At 43.1% G+C, this 22897-nt stretch overlaps 1 long non-coding RNA gene across 1 annotated transcript in view; it reads left to right on the top strand.

Annotated features, from left to right (window-relative positions):
- LOC138854941 (uncharacterized) overlaps nt 1-22897 on the top strand; it is a 584083-nt gene that overhangs the window by 63082 nt on the left and 498104 nt on the right. The window lies entirely within an intron of this gene.

Below are 22897 nucleotides of genomic sequence, written 5' to 3'. Positions count from 1 at the left end.
ATTCTTTTTTTATTTTTATTTTCTTTTCTTTCTTTTTTTTCTTAAAAGCAAAAAGAAAGTAGTAACCTAACCATGGAGGACCCAATCCATGACTCCACTTCCCTCGGGCCCCTTCTTGTTACCTCACCCCATTCTGACCATGCCTCGTCTTGCTGGTGCTGTTTCATCACCCGCTTCAGGTGCCGGGGTTTTGACTGACTCCTTCGATTTATCTGACCTCTGCTCTCCTTTGACTATGCTTCCGGCCTCTCCCTCTACAGTGCGACAATTTTTGAATCACCAACCCATCCCACGTCGGACAACTCCGGTCCCACTCTTAAATGCCAACGATGATTGCCTGATGATACTTCTGTGCCACCTTCTCGTTCTATTCAGAAAAGACCAACATGTTGTGCTCTCCCTTTCCATGCTCAGTTTCGGAATGCACAATGGTCTAAATTCTTCACTTTACGACCGACTTCCTCTATTGCCTATCTTTCCGACCATAGTATTGGCAAGGCGCTCCTATGCCATGTTGGTAGGGATATTTCCTTTCATGCTCTCAAGAGCGGTACCTGCATCATCACTGTCCAGAATGCCACCCAAGCTCATGATCTTTCTCTTCTTTCACATATCGATACTATTCCTGTCACTATCGAAAAACACCATTCCCTCAATTCTTGTAGTAGTACTGTATACTGCCCCATGCCATAATCCAACAGAATTTCCAGACATGTAGCAATGACATTCTAGAACAGCTGGAACTCTAAGATTGCCCAATCCTCAAAGTAGACACTTACATCCTTCATGCCTGCGGGCGGAGACGCGACCCTTGAAATGTAGCTCGATTAACTTTTGATAGCCATGAACTCCCAGGACATCATTTACACGTTTGAAAGGTGATCCCTGCCCCGCAACAGTGTAGAAACTGCTGGCGATTTGGTCACCCTGTGAAATATTACATATCTATAGCCGAATGCCTAGTCTGTGGTGCTGATAACCTTTCTAATATGTCTTGTAGTCAATCTCCCTCTTGCTTTAATTGTCATGAAGCTCACCCTTCTTACTCTTGTCGTTGCCAGGTCTACTTAAATGAGCAAGAAATCCATTGCCTCAGAGAAGCTGAAGGTCTCCCTTATTCTATGGCAGTTTCTCAGCTGCACCTCCAAGGAAGACTGCCCTGTATTTCTTATTCTCTTGTTTCTAAGCGTCCCCCCACTTCCACAGTCCCATCTTCTACAACTTCCTCTGTGGTCACCTCTCCCATAGTCACTCCTGTCTCTAATTCTTTTTCTGTCCTGGGCTCAGAAGTCCCTACTTCAACACCTCAGTCTGTTCTCGCTTCTTCGTGGTTTGCCTCACAAGCTCCAGTATCGACAAGACTTCGTACAACACCTCCTACCAATCGTCCCTCTACTTCTCAAAAGTCCATAAAATCTCCATTGTTCAAATCTACTTTAACCCCTCCTTCCCTTTCTCCTCCTCATTTTACCTTCCCGGTCTCTGTGCCTGGTTCCTCCCCTCTCACTGGCTCTGTTACAAGTGTGGAGGTTCACCCTCCTCCTCGTACTGTACCTTCCTCCCCTGCTCCCTCCCAAGTTTCTTCCTCTTCTGCCACCTAGGTTTCTGCCTCTTCTGTCCTCTCCTACATTTCTTCTCCAGTTCCCTCCACCCTTTCAACCCCCCCCTACTTTGGTGCAGTCCATTACTGTTCCAATCTTTACTCATCCTCCTCCTCCCATCTCCAATATTGTCTCCCATACGGTGTCTTTGAATTCCGAAACACTTGAAGCTATTTCTGAATATATTTCAGAGACCAAACCATCAATGGACACAGATCCACCCCCTGTTCCTCCTCTTTCCTCGCCTCCATCTGCACAACTCCTTTCTTCGCAGCGCATCGTTCCCTTGCTTCTTGAACATTTTCCGCTGCCGCCGCATGTAGACTTCTCTAATCCCTCTAGTCCATAGGTGCCCTTACCTGCAGATTTCTGGTATCTTTATCGTTGCCAATCATGGCCTATTTACAGTGGAATATAGGCGGCCTCAGGGGTAATCGGGGTGAGCTTCACAAGTTGCTCTCCCAGTTTTCCCTTGTTGGTGTTTGCTTACAAAAACCAAAATTACACTCTGCTGTTATCTATCCCATCTCAGGCTATAATTTATTGTACTCTTCGGATCCTTTTAGTGAGGGGACCTTTAATGAAAGTGCCCTTCTTCTATGCACTGATATTCCATACCGTCAGCTATTTGTTCGTACTTCGCTGCATTACACAGCAGCCCGTATCCACTTGCATAAGTGGTATACACTCTGTTCTTTGTATCTCCTTCTTGGGCATTATCCATCCCGGATGTTGCCTTTCTTGTTTCATCCTTACCACCACCACTTCTGTTACTTGGCAATTTTAATGCCCATCATTTTCCCTGGGGTGGTCTCACTGTGATTCCCATGGCATTCAGTTGGAGGCTTTTCTTACTTCCCACCCTCTTCATGTTTTAACCCTTTGACTGTCGTGGTCGTATATATACGTCATGGGAGATACCGTGTTTGACGTATCTATATGCATAAATTCTAGCAGCTTCAAATCAAGCGGGAGAGGGCTGGTAGGCCTACACGAGAGAGAATGGGTCTCAGTGGTCGGTGTGCACCCTCTGAAAAAAATCTGGGACTCAGCGGTGCATTGTGGGAACGCCATCTTGGTAGTCCATTTTCACCATGCCTAGCGGTAAGAAGTTCCTCACTCCTCGGCGGATTGGAGGTCTTTTGTTCCCAAGTGATAGCTCAAACAGTGATGATAGTGTCAGTGAAAGTGAATTCACTGGTTTTGAAGCAGGTGTGACCGAGAAAATTACCCAGGATAACATAATTAGTGATGAAAACCCAGATGACCCACAACCTTCCACCTCTGGTGCTGGGCCGGCTCGTTCATGTTCACCTGTACCAGGACAAAAGAGGAAACTATTTGCCCATGTACAAGACTCAGATGTGAGCAGTGCAAGTGATATTGATAGTGATTTCAAGGTTATTGAAAACAGTTCTAGTTGTGACAGTGAGGGTGAATATTCCCCAGTGAAGCGGCAGTATATACGACGTCGCATGCGGTCTGGTAGTGTGCCATATGCTCTTCCAAGAGGAAGGAGTACATCTCGGAGCACATCCCGTGGCCCTACACCACGTCCTGATAGTGAAGATGACGATATTGTTACGATGGGTATAAATGATGTGAGTGAGGCAGCAGGCGGTGGTGGTGATAGTGATGGTGGCATGAGTCATGTGACACCAGCAGCGGGCCACGCTACTACCCGCGCTGCTGACTCTGCACAACTACAACCAGCCTCACCCGACCTCACACTCCCACAACCACAACCACAACCTGCACAACCACAACCACATTACAATATCCAGAATGCACCAGCTGACTGCATCTGGGATTGGCAGCAAGATGACGAGTTTGTTCCCAATCCCCATGACTTTGATGGAGGACAAAGTGGAATACGGCCATCATGTACACTTGGGAACAATCCCACTGAACTGGAATGCTTTCAGTTGTTCTTCGATGAACCCCTGATGGACATTATTGTCAGGGAAAGCAATACATACTATGAGTACACCATGGCAAACACTATTCTGTCACCAAGATCACGCCTACACCAGTGGAAGGACACAACTGTGGCAGAGATGTATCTGTTCTTTGCCACAATAATGCTTATGCCACATGTGTATAAGCATAGTGTCAACACATACTGGGCGACAGACCGCCTGATTTCATCCCCTGCTTTCAGTGACATTATACCAGTGAATAGATTTGTATTACTGTTACGTATGTTACACTTTTCAGACAAAACCAGGCCTGACAGAAGCGACAAGTTATATAAGATCAGAAATGTGTTTATGTACCTGAAACAAAAGTGCTGTATGCATTTTTATCCCTTCAGGAAGCTTGTTATTGACGAGTCTTTGATTTTGTTCAAAGGAAGACTCTCATTCAAGCAGTATATACCAAGCAAGAGAAAACGCTTTGGTATAAAGTTATTTGTTCTGTGTGATTGCAAAACTGGTCTGGTTTTGGATATAATTGTGTACACTGGCGGTAAAACAATGGAAGATACCAGGAAGTTACTGGGTATCTCTGGTGATGTGGTTAGAACAATGATGGAGCCATATCTTGGTAAAGGGCATATTTTATATACTGACAACTGGTACACAAGCCCTATACTCAGTGATTTCTTGCGAGTGAACATGACAGATGTGTGTGGCACAGTGCGTAGAAATCGTAAACATATACCTAGGTTCGATGCTGGCAGTCGTAGAGGTGAAGTGCAGGTGTTTGCTGCCAATGACATCATGGCATTTCGGTGGCATGACAAACGTGATATCACACTGCTGACATCAGTTCACCGACACAAAATGGTAGACACTGGCAAGCAGAATAGAGAGACCAATGAACCCATTGTAAAACCTGCAGCTGTGATGGATTACAACCTCAATATGCGCTTAGTGGACAAATGTGACATGCAGATTGGGTTTGCTGACTGTGTTCACAAGAGTTATAAGTGGTACATAAAACTGTTTTTCCATCTTCTTGACATTTCCATGCTGAATGCTTATAATATGCATAAGTTGAAGACCAAGAAGAAACCCAAATATGGTGAATTTTGTTTGTCAGTCATCAGACAAATAATATTCAAGTACCAAGAAACAACACCTGCAATAGACCAGCGCCCACGAATTTATCAACACATGTCCTCTCGTCTGAGGCCTGGTGATCACTACCCCATACCACTGCCTGCTACTACTGCCAAGAAAAATTCTCAGAAGAGGTGTTTTGTCTGTGGACATACCACAAAACGCCCACAAAAATGCAGAGACACTCGTTTTATGTGTGTGATGGAGGAGTGTAAGACACCATTGTGCTTATACCCATGTTTCAAAGAATTCCACAAGCTGCAGCACTTCTAGAAAAGTGTCCAGTGATTGTACGTATGTATATACATGTATATTATAAAACAATCGTAATAAACATTTGTTTACATTGTTTGTTTGTGTAAACAAGTTTTAGCAACATTATAATGATTCGAGTGTTTTTGCTATAATTGTGTTACAATAAATACTACTTGTCTCACCCTAGATTAAGACTATAAATATTTTAAGGTAAGTAATGAGTGCACTATGTGTGTATTGTACCTTTTTATTGTTTTTTGATGCCTGGTTCTATTCAACGAGTGTATATTTGAACATTGCACAATAATTTGGTCTCACAGGCCACAAAAGTTATGTGAAAAAATGAAATAGTGAAAAAAAAAAAGAAACCATCGAATACAAGTATATCAAAGTTTACCGGGTGAGCGGCAGTCGCCGCTGTTGCCGCTCGCAGATCAATTTCAGCAAACTTCAGGACTCTATATCTCGGTAAGTACTGATGTGAATTTTTTTTTTGGGGGGGGACTAAAACAATCAGAAAAATAAACTTAACATTTTCATAAGAAAAAATAATTTTTTTTTTCGAATATTTTGTGACACCAGGAGACACTTCAGGATTGGGCCCTTCGACAGTCAAAGGGTTAAATACAGGTACTCGCACCCATTTTGATCCTCGTACTCATACTCTTTCTTGCATTGATCTCTCAATCTGATCTTCCTCTGCTGCACTAGACTTCACCTGATATGTTCTCCTGGATTTACATGATAGCGATCATTTTCCAATCAATCTTACTTCTCCTTCATATTCACCACCTCTTCATAGCTCGCGCTGGCAATTTGATCGCAACTAACTACTTTTATTGAGGTTCCTTCTTCATCCTCAATTGATGAGCTTTTACAACTCTTCTCATCCTCAGTTTTAAAGGCAGCTTCTCATTCTATGCCCCAAACCTTAGGCAGACATTCTCAGAAGTGCGTACCTTGGTGATCTGCTTGTGCTCGTGCAGTATGTTTGAAACACGCCGCGTGGGGCAGGTACCGGTACAATAGAACTGCTGAGAGACTTCTTGATTTTAAGCAGAAGCATGCAGCCACTTGCTGGCGAGATTATGTTTCCACCATCACCTCTGCTTCTTCTATGAGTGCAGTCTGGAAAAAAGTGAGGAAATTGAGTGGTAAATACTCTACTGACCTGGCTCCTGTTCTACGGGTTGCTGGTGTTGATATAGCAAACCTCTTGATGTTGCCATTGAAATTGACAATCATCTGGTCTTTATTTCTTGGGTTCTCCATCTATCCCCCTCATTTCTTTCCTTAAAGTCTGCCAGAGAGTTAGCACCCATGGACTTTTCTTCTCTCAGAGAAGAACAGTATAATGTGCCTTTTACACTTCAGGAACTGGAGGCAACACTCTCAGCTTGCCGATCATCAGCAGCTGGGCCTGACGACATCCATATTCGTATGTTACAACATTTACATCAGTCAGCCCTTGCAGTCCTCTTACATCTCTTCAATCTTATTTGATAACAAGGAGTTGTTCCCCAGCTGTGGAAATCTGCCATTGTTCTCCCTTTCCACAAACCGGGTACTACGGGACATGATGCCTCCCACTATCATCCCATTGCTCTTACCAGTGCAGTTTGCAAAGTGATGGAACATCTGGTAAATCGAAGTTTAATATGGTATTTAGAGATGCACAACAGTCTCTCCACTCGTCAGTATGGCTTTTGTAAGGGCTGTTCTACCATAAACTCCTTACTATGCTTATGTTCGTAATGCCTTTGCAAATAACCACTCAGTTATTGCCATATTTTTTGACCTTGAGAAGGCATATGACACAACTTGGAGGTATAATATTTTGGCCCAAGCCCACTCCTTAGGCCTCCGAGGCAATCTACCATCCTTAAGAACTTTTTAATTGACAGACATTTCCATGTTCGGGTTAATAATGTGCTCTCCCCGGACTTTATCCAAGCTGAAGGTGTACCCCAGGGATGTGTTCTGAGCACAATACTTTCTCCTTACTATAAATGATTTAGCCTTTAGTCTTCCATCCAATATTTGGTCATCGCTCTATGTTGATGACTTCGCTATTGCTTGTGCAGGCGCTGATTGCCACCTCATTGCAGTTTCTCTCCTGCATGCGGTCGACCGTGTTTCCAATTGGGCCAACACACGTTGGTTTAAATTCTCCAGTACCAAAACTCTCCAAAATTACTTTCACTAGACGCTCTGTCATCTCCAATCATCCTTTGTACCTATATGGCTCCAGTATCCCTGAACATGATACAGTCTGGTTTCTAGGTCTTCTCTTTGACCGTAGATTATCCTGGAAACCTCACATTACCTCTCTGAAGGCAACTTGTCACAGCCGGCTGAACTCTTAGAACCCTTGCTCATCTTTCATGAGGAGCTGATCATCGAATTCTCTTTCGCCTACATTCCACCCTCGTTTTATTGAAACTCGATTATGGTGACCAGATCTATTCAGAGGTCTCTCCTGCTGCTCTCTCAAGCCTTAACCCCATCCATCACCAAGGATTATGTTTATGCCTTCATGCTTTTCACTCTTCCCCTGTTTAGAGCATCTATGCCTAAGAAAATGCTCCATCCTTGTCCAGTCGCCGTGATGCCCATTGCCTTCGCTACTATGTACGCTCTCATGATCTCCGCAATGCTTCCATTTATAGAATGATCACCGATATTAGTAGACATTCTTTATTTGTTCACCGCCCCTGTTTGCTCCATCCCTTCTCTCTTCATCTACATTCGCTCTTGTCTTCTCTTCAGTTACCACCTTTTTACGTTCATGTAGCATCTCACTTTTCTCTACCCTCCTGGGAAGTTCCAGCTGTGCGAGTCTGTTCTTTCTCTCTCCCTTGCTCAAAAGCCCAACTGTCTATGGTAGCTTCCTGCTCTCTTTTTCTTGACCACTTCCAATCTCATTCTCATGCCGTCACAGTGTACACAGATGCCTCTAAGTCTTCTGACGGTGTCAGATTCGCAGCAGTGTTTCTGGACAGCGTCGTGCGAGGGCATTTACTACCTTCGGCTAGCATTTTTACTTCTGAATTGTATGCCATTCTTGCAGCACTTATCTGTATTGCATCTATGCCTGTGTCTTCATTTGTGGTTGTCTCAGACTCCCTTAGTGCTTTACAGGCTAAACGAAAATTTGATACACCTCACCCCTTAGTTCTCCGTATTCAACTTTGGCTACGCCGCATCTCTACCAAGCATAAGATATTGTTTTTTGTTGGATCCCTGGTCATGTTGATGTACAGGGCAATGAACAGGCAGACACTGCTGCACTGTCAGCAGTACATGACCTACCAGTTTCATGTAGAGGTGTTCCATTTATGGACTATTTTGCTGCAATAGCTACCCACCTTCACACCTGTTGGCAACAACGTTGGTCTACTCTGCTCAGTAACACACTTCAGTCTATTAAACCGAGTATAAGTTATTGGTCGTCTTGTCATCAGTGTCGAAGTTGGGAGACTACTCTCTCCCGTCTTCGCATTGGCCACACTCGTCTTACTCATGGGTATCTCATGGAGAGGCACCCTGTTCCTCTCTGTGAGAAGTGTCAGGTTCCAGTATCGGTTAGCCACATTCTGTTAGACTGCCCTCTCTGTCAACGAGCACGCAGAATTTACCTCCAATATCGTCTCTGCTCTGCTACACTTTCTTTGTCTTCTCTCATTGACTTCTTGACAATGACTGATTTACTCCACAAACTCTGGTGATGATGCCTTTTGCAGTCCCCTCAGCCCTTTCTACCTCAATCTCTTACTACCCTCTGCCCCTTCACTATCCACTGCCCTGCTGTTCTCCGTAACCTAGTAATCATCCCTCTCCCCTTTTGCCACCTGATACCCTCACTTCCTTCCTGCCCTGCAGTGCTGCATAGCCCTTGTGGTTTAGCGCTTCTTTTTGATTATAATAATAATAACGTGTTCCTGGGTTGTAATGCCAGTGTTGGTTCCGTAATACTATACCAAAATTCTAGCGGCTTCCAGTCTTGCTGAAGAAAGGTGGTAATCCTATGTATGATAAATTGGGTTTGTGTACAGTAAAAAAAAAAACCTACAGCACATAATGCATAATGAAAAATAAACAGCAAACATGTTTTTGGTGTAAAACGGCGACTCTGCGGTGTACATTGGAACCTCGACCATCGGCTTTAATCCGTTCCAGAGAGCTAGCCTTGAGTCGAATTAGCTGTTAGTCGAATTAATTTTCCACCTAAGAATTAATGGAAATAGAATTAATCTGTTCCAGACACCCAAAAGTATTAAACAAAATAATTTTTTTTTACATGAAATATACATTTCCCTTCGCGGAAATGAATGGTGCATGCAAACTAAACAATAAATAAATGCCACTTACCTTTATTATGGAGTAGTTGATGAGTGATGTGCCAGCAGCAGGGGAGATTCAGCTGTTCTGTTGTTTGGAAGGGAAATTCCCTTCCATAAAGACTTCAGGTACCAAATCCTTTGCTGGGGTTACCTCCCTTCTTGGTTTTTTAATGCCACTAGGACTAGCTTGAGAATCACTGGACCCCTGTCAGACAAAATATCTGTCGAAAGAGCTCTGTTTCTCACGTCCCCTTAGGATTTCCCTAAAATGGGACACGAGTGTCATTGTACGTGTTGCCAATACGGTTTGCAACAGCTGTGACAGGATAAAATTCATCCATAAATGCTTGCACCTTTGTAAACATTGTACATATTTCCTTAATCCTTGAAAAAGGCAACTTCCTCCATCTCTCTTCCTCCTGTTCTGAAGCACATTCCTGAGCTATGATCTGTTGCTGTTGCACCTCAAGCTCTTGCAGCTCTGCAATGGTTAGTTCTTCATCGTTGTTCTGCTCCAGCCCTTCCACATGCTAGCCACAAGCCTCCAATCCCATGGACTTCCCCAATGACACAATTGATTCCACAACTGGCATAGGCTTCTGAGGGTCAGCCCCAAACCCTTCAAAATCCCTCTCTTGTACACATTGTGGCCACAGTTTTCTCCAAGCAGAGTTCAAAGTCCTGGAAGTCACTCCCTCCCAAGCCTTACCTATAAGGCTTATGCATTGGAGGATAGTGAAGTGATTCCTCCAGAACTGTCTTAGGGTCAACTGAGTGTTCGAGGTCACTTCAAAGCACTTTTGAAACACTGCTTTTGTGAAGAGTTTTTTAAAGTTTGAAATGACCTGCTGGTCCATGGGCTGGAGGAGAGGAGTTGTATTAGGAGGCAAAAAATTTAACTTTTATGATGCTTAACTCCCCCGCAATTTGTTCTTGCAAATCATGAGGATGAGCAGGAGCATTGTCCATTATCAGGAGGCACTGGAGTAACAATTTCTTTTCCAGGAGGTAATTTTTCACAGTGGGGTCAGATACACCATAAAACCAGTCAAGGAAAATTTCCTTAGTGACCCATGCCTTACTGTTTGATCTCCACATCACACACAAATTACCCTTGATATTATTTTTCCTGAACACACTGGGAGTGCCAGAGTGATACATGAGTAAAGGTTTCACTTTGCAATCACCACTAACATTACTGCATAACATAAGTGTGAGCCTGTCATTCATAGGCTTGTGTCCTGGGAGTGCTTTTTCCTCCTGAGTAATGAAGGTCCTGTTTGGCATTTTCTTCCAAAACAGGCCTGCTTTATCACAATTAAACACTTATTCGGGTTTTAAGTTTTCACTCTCAATGTAGTACTCCTTAAAGTCCTGCACATATTATTCAGCCACTTTTTTTGTCTGAAATAGCCTCACCTTGCCTTATCACACTGTGTATGCCACTACGATTCTTAAATCTCTCAAACCAGCCTTTGCTGGCCTTAAATTCATCAATATTATCACTGGAGGCATTTTCTTAATGAGATCATCATGCAACTGCCTTGCCTTTTCACATATTATTGACTGAGAAACACTATCTCCTGACAATTGTTTTTCGTTTATCCACACCAACAATAGTCTCTCCACCTCTTCAATTATTTGTGATCTCCATTTTGAAAACATACTTGCACCTTTTGCGACAACAGCTTCCTTGATTGCGTTACTGTTCGCCTTTCCAACTCAGACATACGCACTCCACTTTCTTATTTTTCAATCTCTTTTTTCATTTCCATTGTAATTCTCACCCTTTTTACCATAGGCTTGGCACTAGAAGCTTTCTTGGGGCCCATGTTGGCTTATTTAGCAGTTACAAGCACTAAAAACACTGGAATAATACAAAACATATCACAGATAGATGTTGGATCGACTGAAACAGCTTGTAAACACTGTCAGTAGATGGAGTCTAGTGTGACTGGGCCCGCTCAGGTCGCACTCCTGCCACATGGACACGTTCGGGACGAAAGCCATTAGACAAGTTTTTCAGCATTGGTAGAGCCAATTTTTTGATGGCAAAGAGCACCGTTAGTCAATTTTGGCGTTAGTCGATGCTGCCATTGGTTGAGGGTCCACTGTATTTCCATATGGATTTTATATGTATAGTCTCAGTTTCTTGGCCTCATTTGATAGAATGGAAAATATTTTATAGAATTAGAGGTAAATATTTTATAGAATTAGAGGTAAATGCGAGGGTCTTGGCAAGAGGCATGGAGTTAAAAGATAAAGAATCACACATAAAGTGGGAGTTGTCACAGTTGCTCTTTGCTGATGACACTGTGCTATTGGGAGATTCTGAAGAGAAGTTGCAGAGATTGGTGGATGAATTTGGTAGGGTGTGCAAAAGAAGAAAATTAAAAGTGAATACAGGAAAGAGTAAGGTTATGAGGATAACAAAAAGATTAGGTGATGAAAGATTGGATATCAGATTGGAGGGAGAGAGTATAGAGGAGGTGAATGTATTCAGATATTTGGGAGTGGACATGTCAGCGGATAGGTCTATGAAAGATGAGGTGAATCATAGAATTGATGAGGGGAAAAGGGTGAGTGGTGCACTTAGGAGTCTGTGGAGACAAAGAACTTTATCCTTGGAGGCAAAGAGGGGAATGTATGAGAGTATAGTTTTACCAACGCTCTTATATGGGTGTGAAGCATGGGTGATGAATGTTGCAGCGAGGAGAAGGCAGTGGAGATGTCTTGTCTGAGGGCAATGTGTGGTGTGAATATAATGCAGAGAATTCGTAGTTTGGAAGTTAGGAGGTGCAGGATTACCAAAACTGTTGTCCAGAGGGCTGAGGAAGGGTTGTTGAGGTGGTTCGGACATGTAGAGAGAATGGAGCGAAAGAGAATGACTTCAAGAGTGTATCAGTCTGTAGTGGAAGGAAGGCGGGGTAGGGGTCGGCCTAGGAAAGGTTGGAGGGAGGGGGTAAAGGAGGTTTTGTGTGCGAGGGGCTTGGACTTCCAGCAGGCATGCGTGAGCGTGTTTGATAGGAGTGAATGGAGACAAATGGTTTTTAATACTTGACGTGCTGTTGGAGTGTGAGCAAAGTAACATTTATGAAGGGATTCAGGGAAACCGGCAGGCCGGACTTGAGTCCTGGAGATGGGAAGTACAGTGCCTGCACTCTAAAGGAGGGGTGTTAATGTTGCAGTTTAAAAACTGTAGTGTAAAGCACCCTTCTGGCAAGACAGTGATGGAGTGAATGATGGTGAAAGTTTTTCTTTTTCGGGCCACCCTGCCTTGGTGGGAATCGGCCAGTGTGATAATAAAATAATAAAAATAATTAGAGGTTTCTGTAAGCTAAATTTCATTTCACTCGGGTTTGAGAGACTGAGATGGAGGATGATTGTCAATCGTTTGCAGACTAAAAGTAGCTTGAAATTGAGTTCGAAGTAGCAGAAATGTTCAATTTTTCCTAATGTTCACGAGTAAACAAATCATGCTGTGCATCCAATACGCAAGCAACTGTCTGGTTTAATATGAGGTCATGAATGGGTTGATATTAGTCAATAGTCAATTTTTTTCTTTTCAACTGAGTACATTGGGATCATGTACAGTGGAACCTCAAATTTCGAACTTAATCTGTTCCAGAAGCTAGTTCAAAGTTTGAAAAGTTTGAAAAGCGAAGCAATATTTCCCATAAGAAATAATTGAAATACAATTAATCTGTTCCAGAAACCCAAAAATATTCACAAAAAAAATACATTTTATAGAGATTAATTATAGTTTTACATACACACAACAAATAGTGTTCAATTATGTACATACTAAAAAATTAAAATAAACATATAAAACAACATTTTTACCTACCTTTATTGAAGATTGGTGATGGCATCTGGAAGATAGAGAGGAGGAGAGAGAGAGTTGGGGTTAGTGTTTGGAAGGGGAAGCCCCCTCCATAACGACTTTAGGTATCAAAGCCCTCTAAGGAGTAACTTCCCTTCTCTGCCTTTTAAATGCCACTAGGACCAGCTTGAGAGTCACTGGACCCCTGTCTCACAAAATAACTGTCCACAGTCGTCTGTTTCTGGCACCTCTTTAAGATTTCCCTAAAATGGGACATGGTTCTGTCACTGAACTTGTTGCAAAGATGGCTTGTTTCAGCTTGCTCAGGGTGGTACTTCTCCACAAACATTTGGACATCATTCCACTTGGTGCAAATCTCCTTAATCTTTGAATCGGCATGCAACTTCCTTGCCTTTTCACAAATCGTCTCTGAAACACTATCACCTGCCATCTCTTTATCCTTGATGCACACCAGCAACAACTTCTCAACCTTATCGATTTTCTGTGGTCTTTTTTTTTATTAGTATATTAACACCTTTCTTTTCTTTTTTCTTAGTAAATGTTTGCAGGAGAAGGGGCTACTATCCCATTGCTTTTGGCATTTTAGTCATCTCATATGACACGCATGGCTTACGGAGGAAAAATTCTTTTCCACTTCCCCATGGACAATAGAAGAAATAAAGAAGAACAAGAGCTATTAAGAAAAAGGGGGAAACCTAGATGTATGTACAGTGGACCCCCGACCTATGATTTCCCCAACCTATGTTGAAACCGACCTATGATGCTTTTCAGCATAAAAATTTGACCCCGACGTACGTTGAAAAACTCGACTTACAGCATTTAACCTCAACGCATCCATCTGGTCTGTCTGGCCAGAGCACCTCAGCTGAGCTTGTGTGACATTGTTTACAAGCCAGGGCGGACGGTTTCATGCATACATTCGATAAATTTTGTATTCAGTGTTTTTAGTGCTTGTAACTGCTAAATAGGCCACCATGGGCACAAAGAAAGCTTCAAGTGCCAACCCTGTGGTAAAAAGTGTCAGAAATACTGTGAGGGAAAAGTTCAACAGATAGGAGTAACGAACAAGTATATGGTAACAATAGTTTGATTGCCGGCTACTTGGTTAGGTAGGGCGAGTCTAGCTCCCGCTATCCCCCCCTTTTTCCCCCACCCCGCAAGTGATAGTTTGATTGCCAGCTGCTTGTTAAGGTAGGGTAAGTCTAGCTCCCGCTATCCCACCCCTTCCTTCATCCCCCCCCCCAAAAAAGGTGACATGTGGGGCTCCGGTCAAACAGTAATCACTCGACTCACAGCTCCCAGCACTACTGTAAGTACACGCCTGCTCATATTCTAGTGGACTTATTGGTTGAAAGCTTCACTTTTGACCAATAATAAACTTAGTCCTTTCAGCCTTGATATCTCTTAAAGGTTTTAATAATCACCACATCTTTTAGGTATTGTACTTATCATGGCGAGTGATTTCTTAAGCAGTGGGTAACCTGTCTCTCTTTCCAGCTTGGAATGACAGATTGGGTCACCTGCCAGCCAACTAGAAGAATTGAAGGAGACAGACTAACATCCTGAGACATCCCATTTTGAATCTACCTACCTGTTATGTACGCCGACGCAGGACATAACCCTTCATCATAGCAGTGGTAACAAACCTGCTTTCCTCTCATCTGGATTAATTATTCACGGCTATAGACTCTCTGAAGAATGAGTTTGTGGATTGTCACCAACACCTGCTACCCCCCACATCAGCAACGGCTACGATTTCAACAACACGCAGTGTCACCAACACCAGACACCCCAGTATCACTATATATATACAGTGGACCCCCGCTTAACGATCACCTCCAAATGCGAATATATATATATATATATATATATATATATATATATATATATATATATATATATATATATATATATATAGGATGGGGTCCACCTCTGGTGTAAATTGTGGGACCCACAGCCTCGGAGAAGTGGATAAAAAGGCTTCAAGGAAGAATATTTGGATTTCTTCCTGAAGCCGTTTGAATATTCCACTTCCCCTACCACCCCATCTTTTAATGTATTTTTTTTTTTTACCAATAGGATTATTTTATTACATAATATGGCACAAAAGATTTAAGAGATATATTGTTGATATAAAGGTGGCATATACGGTACATGTTGTTACGTGTGTATCACCGATTATAAGGTGAAAATCTCATCCAGTTCCTCAGAGCTTGGGCGTGTGCCCAAAATACAGCAGGCATTACCCCTTTGAACAGCCGCACTGAGCCGCTGGAACAGAAAACTAGCCACCCTGGGATCCCTAGTTACCCTGATGAGTCTTTTTCCCAGCTCCTTAAGGAATTTAGATGCACTCTTTCCCCATGAGCCAAGGGTCTCTGAGCCTATGGGAACAAACATGTAATGATGGGCAAGTTCTCCATATTTTCTAGACTTTTGGGACTCCCTGAAGCTGGCAGCTGCCCCTCCTTCCTCCCTGGTGTATTGGAGATAGGTATCAGCCAAGGTAGATGCACATGTATAGTCCCACACCAGCTGCTTCCCATCTGTCCAGGCTTGAAGGGTGATACCATCTGGATGCTTCTGGCTGTCATCAGATCTGCATAGTTGTGGTGGCTCCCTTACTGCTGGGCATCCAGCTGTTGTGAGGCTCCTCTTGATAATGTTATTAACCTCCTCATGTCTTGCAATCTTTCCCTCGGATTTACGGCACACAAGACCATCATACCCGAATCGGTCTGCTGCTTCACTGCCACAAATACACCTGTGTTCGGCGAGAATAGGGGCGGCAAGTCGAAGGGCAACACCAATGCGGATGGTCTGTGGGTCGAGGCGTTTGCCAAGGCTGAAGTTGGGAACAGCCAACAGAAAGTCCCCAGCATGAGGGGCTCTCACTGCCAGGAGGTGGGCTCTTTCCTTCCCTGACACACTCTGAAGCATTGTTGAGGCAATATTTTCCACTATTGGACCATCCCAGTACGATTGCTTGTAGTTGTTGGCGGGAGCAGGTCTGGTTTCAGAGCCCGTTAGATTATCCCAGATCATTGCTCCGTCAATGAATTTTTGGTCCTGGACTCCAATCTTGTCCCTAAGATGTTCAGGGAGAATCGCTGCTAAAAGCTCTCTGGATGCAATACACGAGGACAGAAAAGCAGGTAACGCAATCTGTGATGACTTGCGGACACCAATGCCTCCTAGTCTGACTGGAAGTGTAGCTTGGTTCCACTGCCCATCTTCTAGAGTAAGGTTAAGTACTTTCGTAAAAATCTGCCTCAGAATACTGTCATATTCGTGCAGTATAGGGTTATCATATGAAGGTGCACATCTTAGGAAATATGTCAACCTGGGCAGACTCAAGCACATTGTGAGAAGGTACAAGGCATCGTGGGTGTCCAGATTGCCTATTCGTTGTTCCATTCTCCTTAACTCTTCCAATTTCTTCCTGAGAATTGTGTCAATGGCATTGCTTCCCAGAGATGCTCCTAGCAAGACACTATTTGTGGGGGCAATGACTGCTGCTCCTGGTAGTTTTGATCTCACTGCATTTATCACTTGTTGACTGACTGACAGATGATTTCACATTTGGATGGATTCAGGATGAGACCCATTTCCTGTCCCCATGTCATTACCTGTGTAAGGTCATGTAGGAGGGACTTCTTTGTACCTGCTAGTGTGCCATCATCTAGGAACCAGATGTTTAGCTCGCTGGTCAGTCTGACTGTGATTTCCCTAACTGCTATACAGAAGAGAAATGGTGCAAGAGGATCTCCTTGTTGGACACCCTCCGATGATGTGATTTCATGCTCTCCAAAGAGAAGCATTGATTCCTTGCTATACCCAGCTGAAACAAAAGGGAAGAGACCAGGGAAATGTTCTTGTACTGCTGCTAATACCACGTCTCTTTTCAGGAGATTGAACGCATTCTTGAAATCTAATTTAACCACTGCATTGTCCTCAGGCAGGTTGTTGATATATCCCCTTGTTGCATGAACCACTTCTTCACTTCCTTGAGAGACCCCAAAGCCAAGCTGGTTTGGTTGAAGCATCATGGCTGCCTGTGCACGAATACTTCGGACAGCAGCTTTGGATACGAGGCGGCATAACGTGTTGCCTTCTGCAATTGGCCGAATTCCTCCATCCTTCTTTTTAAGTGCACAAAGTGTTGCACCAAAAAATAAAGGTCTAATTTCATCAGGAATCAGACCAGCCAAGGAATTGTTGACGAACCTTGTGATCTCTGAAAGCAGTGTCTCTGCAATTTCCCCAATAACTGGATTAACCATTTCCTTTAAATGCTGTGGCCGTATTCCAGTGTAACCCCCAGCAGAGCCAGATGGGAACGACATTATTGCTTTGTAAATGTCTGAGTCTTCCACAATCAATGGTTCCATAGTGGGGACAGAGGTGTTGGAACTGTTGGTGCTACTAGTTTCCCTGGCAGGGTGCTTTCCTCTAAGTGCTTCAGCCGTGTCAGCATCCCTGGGAGCAACTGTATCTTCACTGGTAATAATTCTGATTGCCCCCACTGTGTTGCCCTCTTCAATTTTCTTGCTCACCTGGACTCTGACTTTTTCACTGTCAGTAGAGTGAGTGGGGGTTCTGCCTCTCCCTTTTTTGTGTTGACGGGGAAGGCGAATGAGGTTATCAACTCTAGGAAAATCTCTTAAGGATTTAATTATCATTGAGGCTAGCCTCTTGCCCCTTCTTTCTGGCACAGCTAAGCAGACATTGCCAAAAAGTAGCAAGTTGTGCCATGCCTTGATGGTTGGTGGAGCATTTAAGATAGTGGAACCATCGTTTACTTTTTTCAGGAGGTCTGTAAGTTTCCCAGCTGCGTGTGGACGGGCTGCTTTGGGAATATGTGTGAGTGTCCTCGTACCTGTTGCTTTAATTGCTTCCAAGAGATTGCCTGATGAGATGAAATCTGTTGGAGTGGGTTCAGGTGCCTGAGGTGGCTCTGGATCATCACTTTCCACAGGACATCCTGAACCAGGGCAACTACCGTGTTTGCGGAGGAAACCATTAGAGTTGAGACAACGAAGCTGTAAGCATGACTGCACTTGCCTCTCCTAGTATTGCCAGCCATGCCATTTCCCTGGCTGCTTGCTTCCTCCTGGTTGGCATCCATATGCTAGACTAGACAATAGGAGTGGAACATGACATGCTGGGTGGGTATGGTGCGTGGAAGGTAGTGAACTTGACCGTGGTGGCCTGGTGGAGTTTGAGGGACTGGGAGGGGAAGGGGAAAACTTCCCCTGAGAATTAGGTGGGGGAGGCGCAGGTTGTTGAGTGGGGTTATCCCTGGGAGTACAATACACATGGACTTGCACACTATTGTTCACACTCTCTTACAATACACATAACTTTATTTGTTTCCCATGTACACTATGAACAATGTGGGTATGGGCACTGCTGAACCAATGTGTTCACTCACCATCTAGTTACACATCCCACCTCTTCCACCCACCCCCGTGACGTGAGGGTGGAAGCACTGACTGGTCACTCCCTCGTTAACTTTAATTTCACATTGTTTTTCCATAACATATGCCTCTAAATAGTCCATGCATCGACACAATCATTTCCAAGTTAACTGGAAGCATGGTGCATGGTGCTGGATATAGATGCTTTTATAAGAGCTTTTCGAGGTTTGTATGTACGATAATCTTGGTCGGTACTCATACACAGTGCAGGCCTTATACTCCCCCACCCCTCCACTCGCCCTCTTCCTCACTACCACCACTCACCAACATTCACAAACTGCACAACACTTCCACAATTTACCTTGAAACGGTGCACTGAAATGTCTTCTCGCTTCACTGGAATCTTCCCAGAGTATTCACAATAAGTCCTGTTGAGTCTTAACCTGGTCAGCCTCGTTGATCCGGCGTTATAATTGAAAATCCCGCAGCTAGCCCGCCACATGTCTTGCCATGCCAGCACATGGCATAATATATATATATATATATATATATATATATATATATATATATATATATATATATATATATATATATATATATATATATATTTTATTATCACACTGGCCGATTCCCACCAAGGCAGGGTGGCCCGAAAAAGAAAAACTTTCACCATCATTCACTCCATCACTGTCTTGCCAGAAGGGTGCTTTACACTACAGTTTTTAAACAGAGTGCAGGCACTGTACTTCCCATCTCCAGGACTCAAGTCCGGCCTGCCGGTTTCCCTGAATCCCTTCATAAATGTTACTTTGCTCACACTCCAACAGCACGTCAAGTATTAAAAACCATTTGTCTCCATTCACTCCTATCAAACACGCTCATGCATGCCTGCTGGAAGTCCAAGCCCCTCGCACACAAAACCTCCTTTACCCCCTCCCTCCAACCTTTCCTAGGCCGACCCCTACTCCGCCTTCCTTCCACTACAGACTGATACACTCTTGAAGTCATTCTGTTTCGCTCCATTCTCTCTACATGTCCGAACCACCTCAACAACCCTTCCTCAGCCCTCTGGACAACAGTTTTGGTAATCCCGCACCTCCTCCTAACTTCCAAACTACGAATTCTCTGCATTATATTCACACCACACATTGCCCTCAGACATGACATCTCCACTGCCTCCAGCCTTCTCCTTGCTGCAACATTCATCACCCACGCTTCACACCCATATAAGAGCATTGGTAAAACTATACTCTCATACTTTCCCCTCTTTGCCTCCAAGGACAAAGTTCTTTGTCTTCACAGACTCCTAAGTGCACCACTCACTCTTTTTCCCTCATCAATTCTATGATTCACCTCATCTTTCGTAGACCCATCCGCTGACATGTCCACTCCCAAATATCTGAATACATTCACCTCCTCCACACTCTCTCCCTCCAATCTAATATTTAATCTTTCATCACCTAATCTTTTTGTTATCCTCATAACCTTACTCTTTCCTGTATTCACCTTTAATTTTCTTCTTTTGCACACCCTACCCTATATTAGTGTTGAGTTCAAATGTCATTTTTTCATTTCATTTTTCATTTTTCTTTCAAATAGGATATACCTTCATGTTTCACTGTTTTATGTTTGCTTTAATAAATAATAAAGTGTTTATCTTTGTGAATTATTATTTCTTTTTCTATTAATCAATTTTTCTGAGGAGAAGCCAGTCTTGGTAATACCGTCTGAAGTTGTTACAGGGCTGAGTAAGCCTTCACAAGTGGCGATCTTGCCTGGATCAACTCGACTGAATCAATATTCAACTCCATCTCGAATCTTCCAATGGAGCTTCAACGCCTCATGCAATAGACGGTTACCACCAGCCATGAGTAATCATTCTCTATGGTAGGACTACAGTACAGGTATTTAAAAGATTTGGTGATTGTTATAGTCTCAATTTATTGTAAGCCAAGTCAAGGCAGGAATACTAGTTAATTCTGCCACCTATTTTTGTGTGAGCTTGATACACTTTGGAGGATTAGACTCTAGGGACCCAAGATTTTCCTGTGACAGTTTGTTTCATTGAGCTCTTTATTATATCAAGGGAACTGTCGTAGGACACACTTGATTTGTTGGTGAGAAGATTGGATGGTCAAGGGACCCCATTCTACTTACTGTTTGCTCGGAGCTGGCATAGAACCCTTCGTTTTCATTAATACATATTCTTTAATTGAAGCAGGGATCGAGCCCTCTGGTTTATTTACAGTTTGAGCGGAGCAGGAATTGAACCCTCTGTTTTCTTTGAGACCCGTTTCATTATCCCCTGGTAGTTTAAGTTATTCTTTCAAGTATGGAGGAGTACCAGTTTTGGATGAATGCTGGAAGTAAGTTAGGAATAACAGGGAAAAATTTAGAATCTTTCATTAGTGCTAAGATCCAGGAAAGACTTGAAAGAGAAAGAATTGAGGGAGAAGAGAGACAGAAAGGGAAAGACAGGAGGAAAAGGAGAGAGAAGGAATCAAAAGAGAAGAGGAAAAGGAGAGAGAGCAAATCAGAAGAGAAGAGGAAAAGGAGAGAGAGTGAATTGAAAGAGAAGAGAAAAAGGAGAAAGAGAACCATTAAAGACATGAGAAAAAGGAGAGAGAGAGAATTGAAAGAGAAAGCCAAAAAAGACAGAAAGAGAGTGAGAAGACAAAAAAGAGCATGATAGACTTGATCGTGAGGAAAGAGCTAGAGAATGTGAGGAAAGAGCTAGAGAACGTGAGGAAAGAGCTAGAGAACATGAGGACAGAGCTAGAGAACATGAGTTAAAAGAGAGGGAAAAAGATCGTGAGCTTGAAAAAGCTCGCCTTGAATTAGAGAATAAAAAGTTAACTTTTACACAACAACAATTAGAGTAAGGAGTAATTGAACATTATGCAGCTAGTGCACATATTCCAACACCTAATTTACCTCCCTTCACAGAGGGAGAAGACATAACTTCATACATTATCAGGTTTGAAAATACTGCTACCCTCTGTGAATGGTCTGCTGACACCTGGGCTACCAGGTTAGGAATGTTATTTTCTTGTACAGCTTTGAATATCTATGAAACTTTGTCACAGGGTATCATATGTAATTATAACCTACTGAAGAAGGCAATCCTTAAAGCATATCAGAAAACCACAAATTCTTACAGAAAAGATTTCAGGTATGCCACCTTACAGCATGGCCAAAACTTTCAGCAGTTACAGGTAACACTCTTTCGTTTGTTCGACTTTTGGATAGAGAGTTCAGGAATTGATCACAGTTGTGAATATATTAGAGACTTCATGGTTGCTGACCAGTTCCTGACAGCTCTTCCCCACCAGATAAGAACATTCATTAGAGAACGTAACCTGATTAAAGCTGATGAAGTTGCTGAGGCCGCTGACTTGTATGCTGAGGCTCACAATTCCTATAAAGACCTAAAGGGATCGAACCTTAAGGGCAGTGGTTCACCTGAACCAAAGATTAAGAAGCCTACAGTAGAAAAAGAGTCACCAGCTATTATACCAACATGTCATCGGTGTGGTGGTATCAGACATAAACGTCCAGATTGTCCTTCCAAGAAAATAGAGAAAGTTGGTAGATGTTTTATTGACGGTAATGACCAAGCACCCTTCTGCTCAGGAGCAGTTAATGGTATAAAAGTCTCAGACATATTACGTGACACTGGATGTACATGCATCGTAATTTTGGACAAACTGTTCCCTTACTTTAAAACCTCTCATGTGTCCTCTATTCTTTCAGATTACTTGGGTCGTGAAAATACTTTCCCTACATTACGTTGTTACTTGAAAACTAAATGGTTCACCGGTTGGACTAATGCGGTACTAGCCCCAGTTACTTGTTCTATAATAGTGGGTAACATTAAAGGTGCCATTCTTCCTTCAGAGGCGGATCTTTCGTCACCACCTGTGGATCTAAGTTTTCCAGCTCTTCTTCCTTGCAAGTTAAATAATCCCCTTAACAATTCCGCATCAGAAGCTGCATTGTCTCGTACTGTTCATTTGGGGGTGGAAACAGATGATACTGCTCTCAATAGTGATGTAGCAGGATCACCTGTCCACTCGTCGGGTGAAAGTAAGGGTATTGCCTCCGGCACTCTCAGTGTCTTGACTAGGACTCAGACCATAACCCCAGCTTCTCCTCCCTCCTCTTCTCCCACCAAAAGTCCTTTTATTTCCCAAAATTTTATGTCCAAGGATGACTTTGTCAATATACAGCGCAATTGCCCTTCACTTCGGGATTGTCATAATCAAGCTTTTAACAACAAAGTTATCCATGGGAGATACGTATCTCATAAGTTCGAATATATTAATGGTATCTTGTATAAATCTGTATTTATATCTCATTCTTCAGTGAT

Source organism: Cherax quadricarinatus, chromosome 75 (assembly GCF_038502225.1).
Source record: "Cherax quadricarinatus isolate ZL_2023a chromosome 75, ASM3850222v1, whole genome shotgun sequence".
NCBI lineage: Eukaryota > Metazoa > Arthropoda > Malacostraca > Decapoda > Parastacidae > Cherax > Cherax quadricarinatus.
This window is presented reverse-complemented; position numbering and strand designations above follow the sequence as displayed.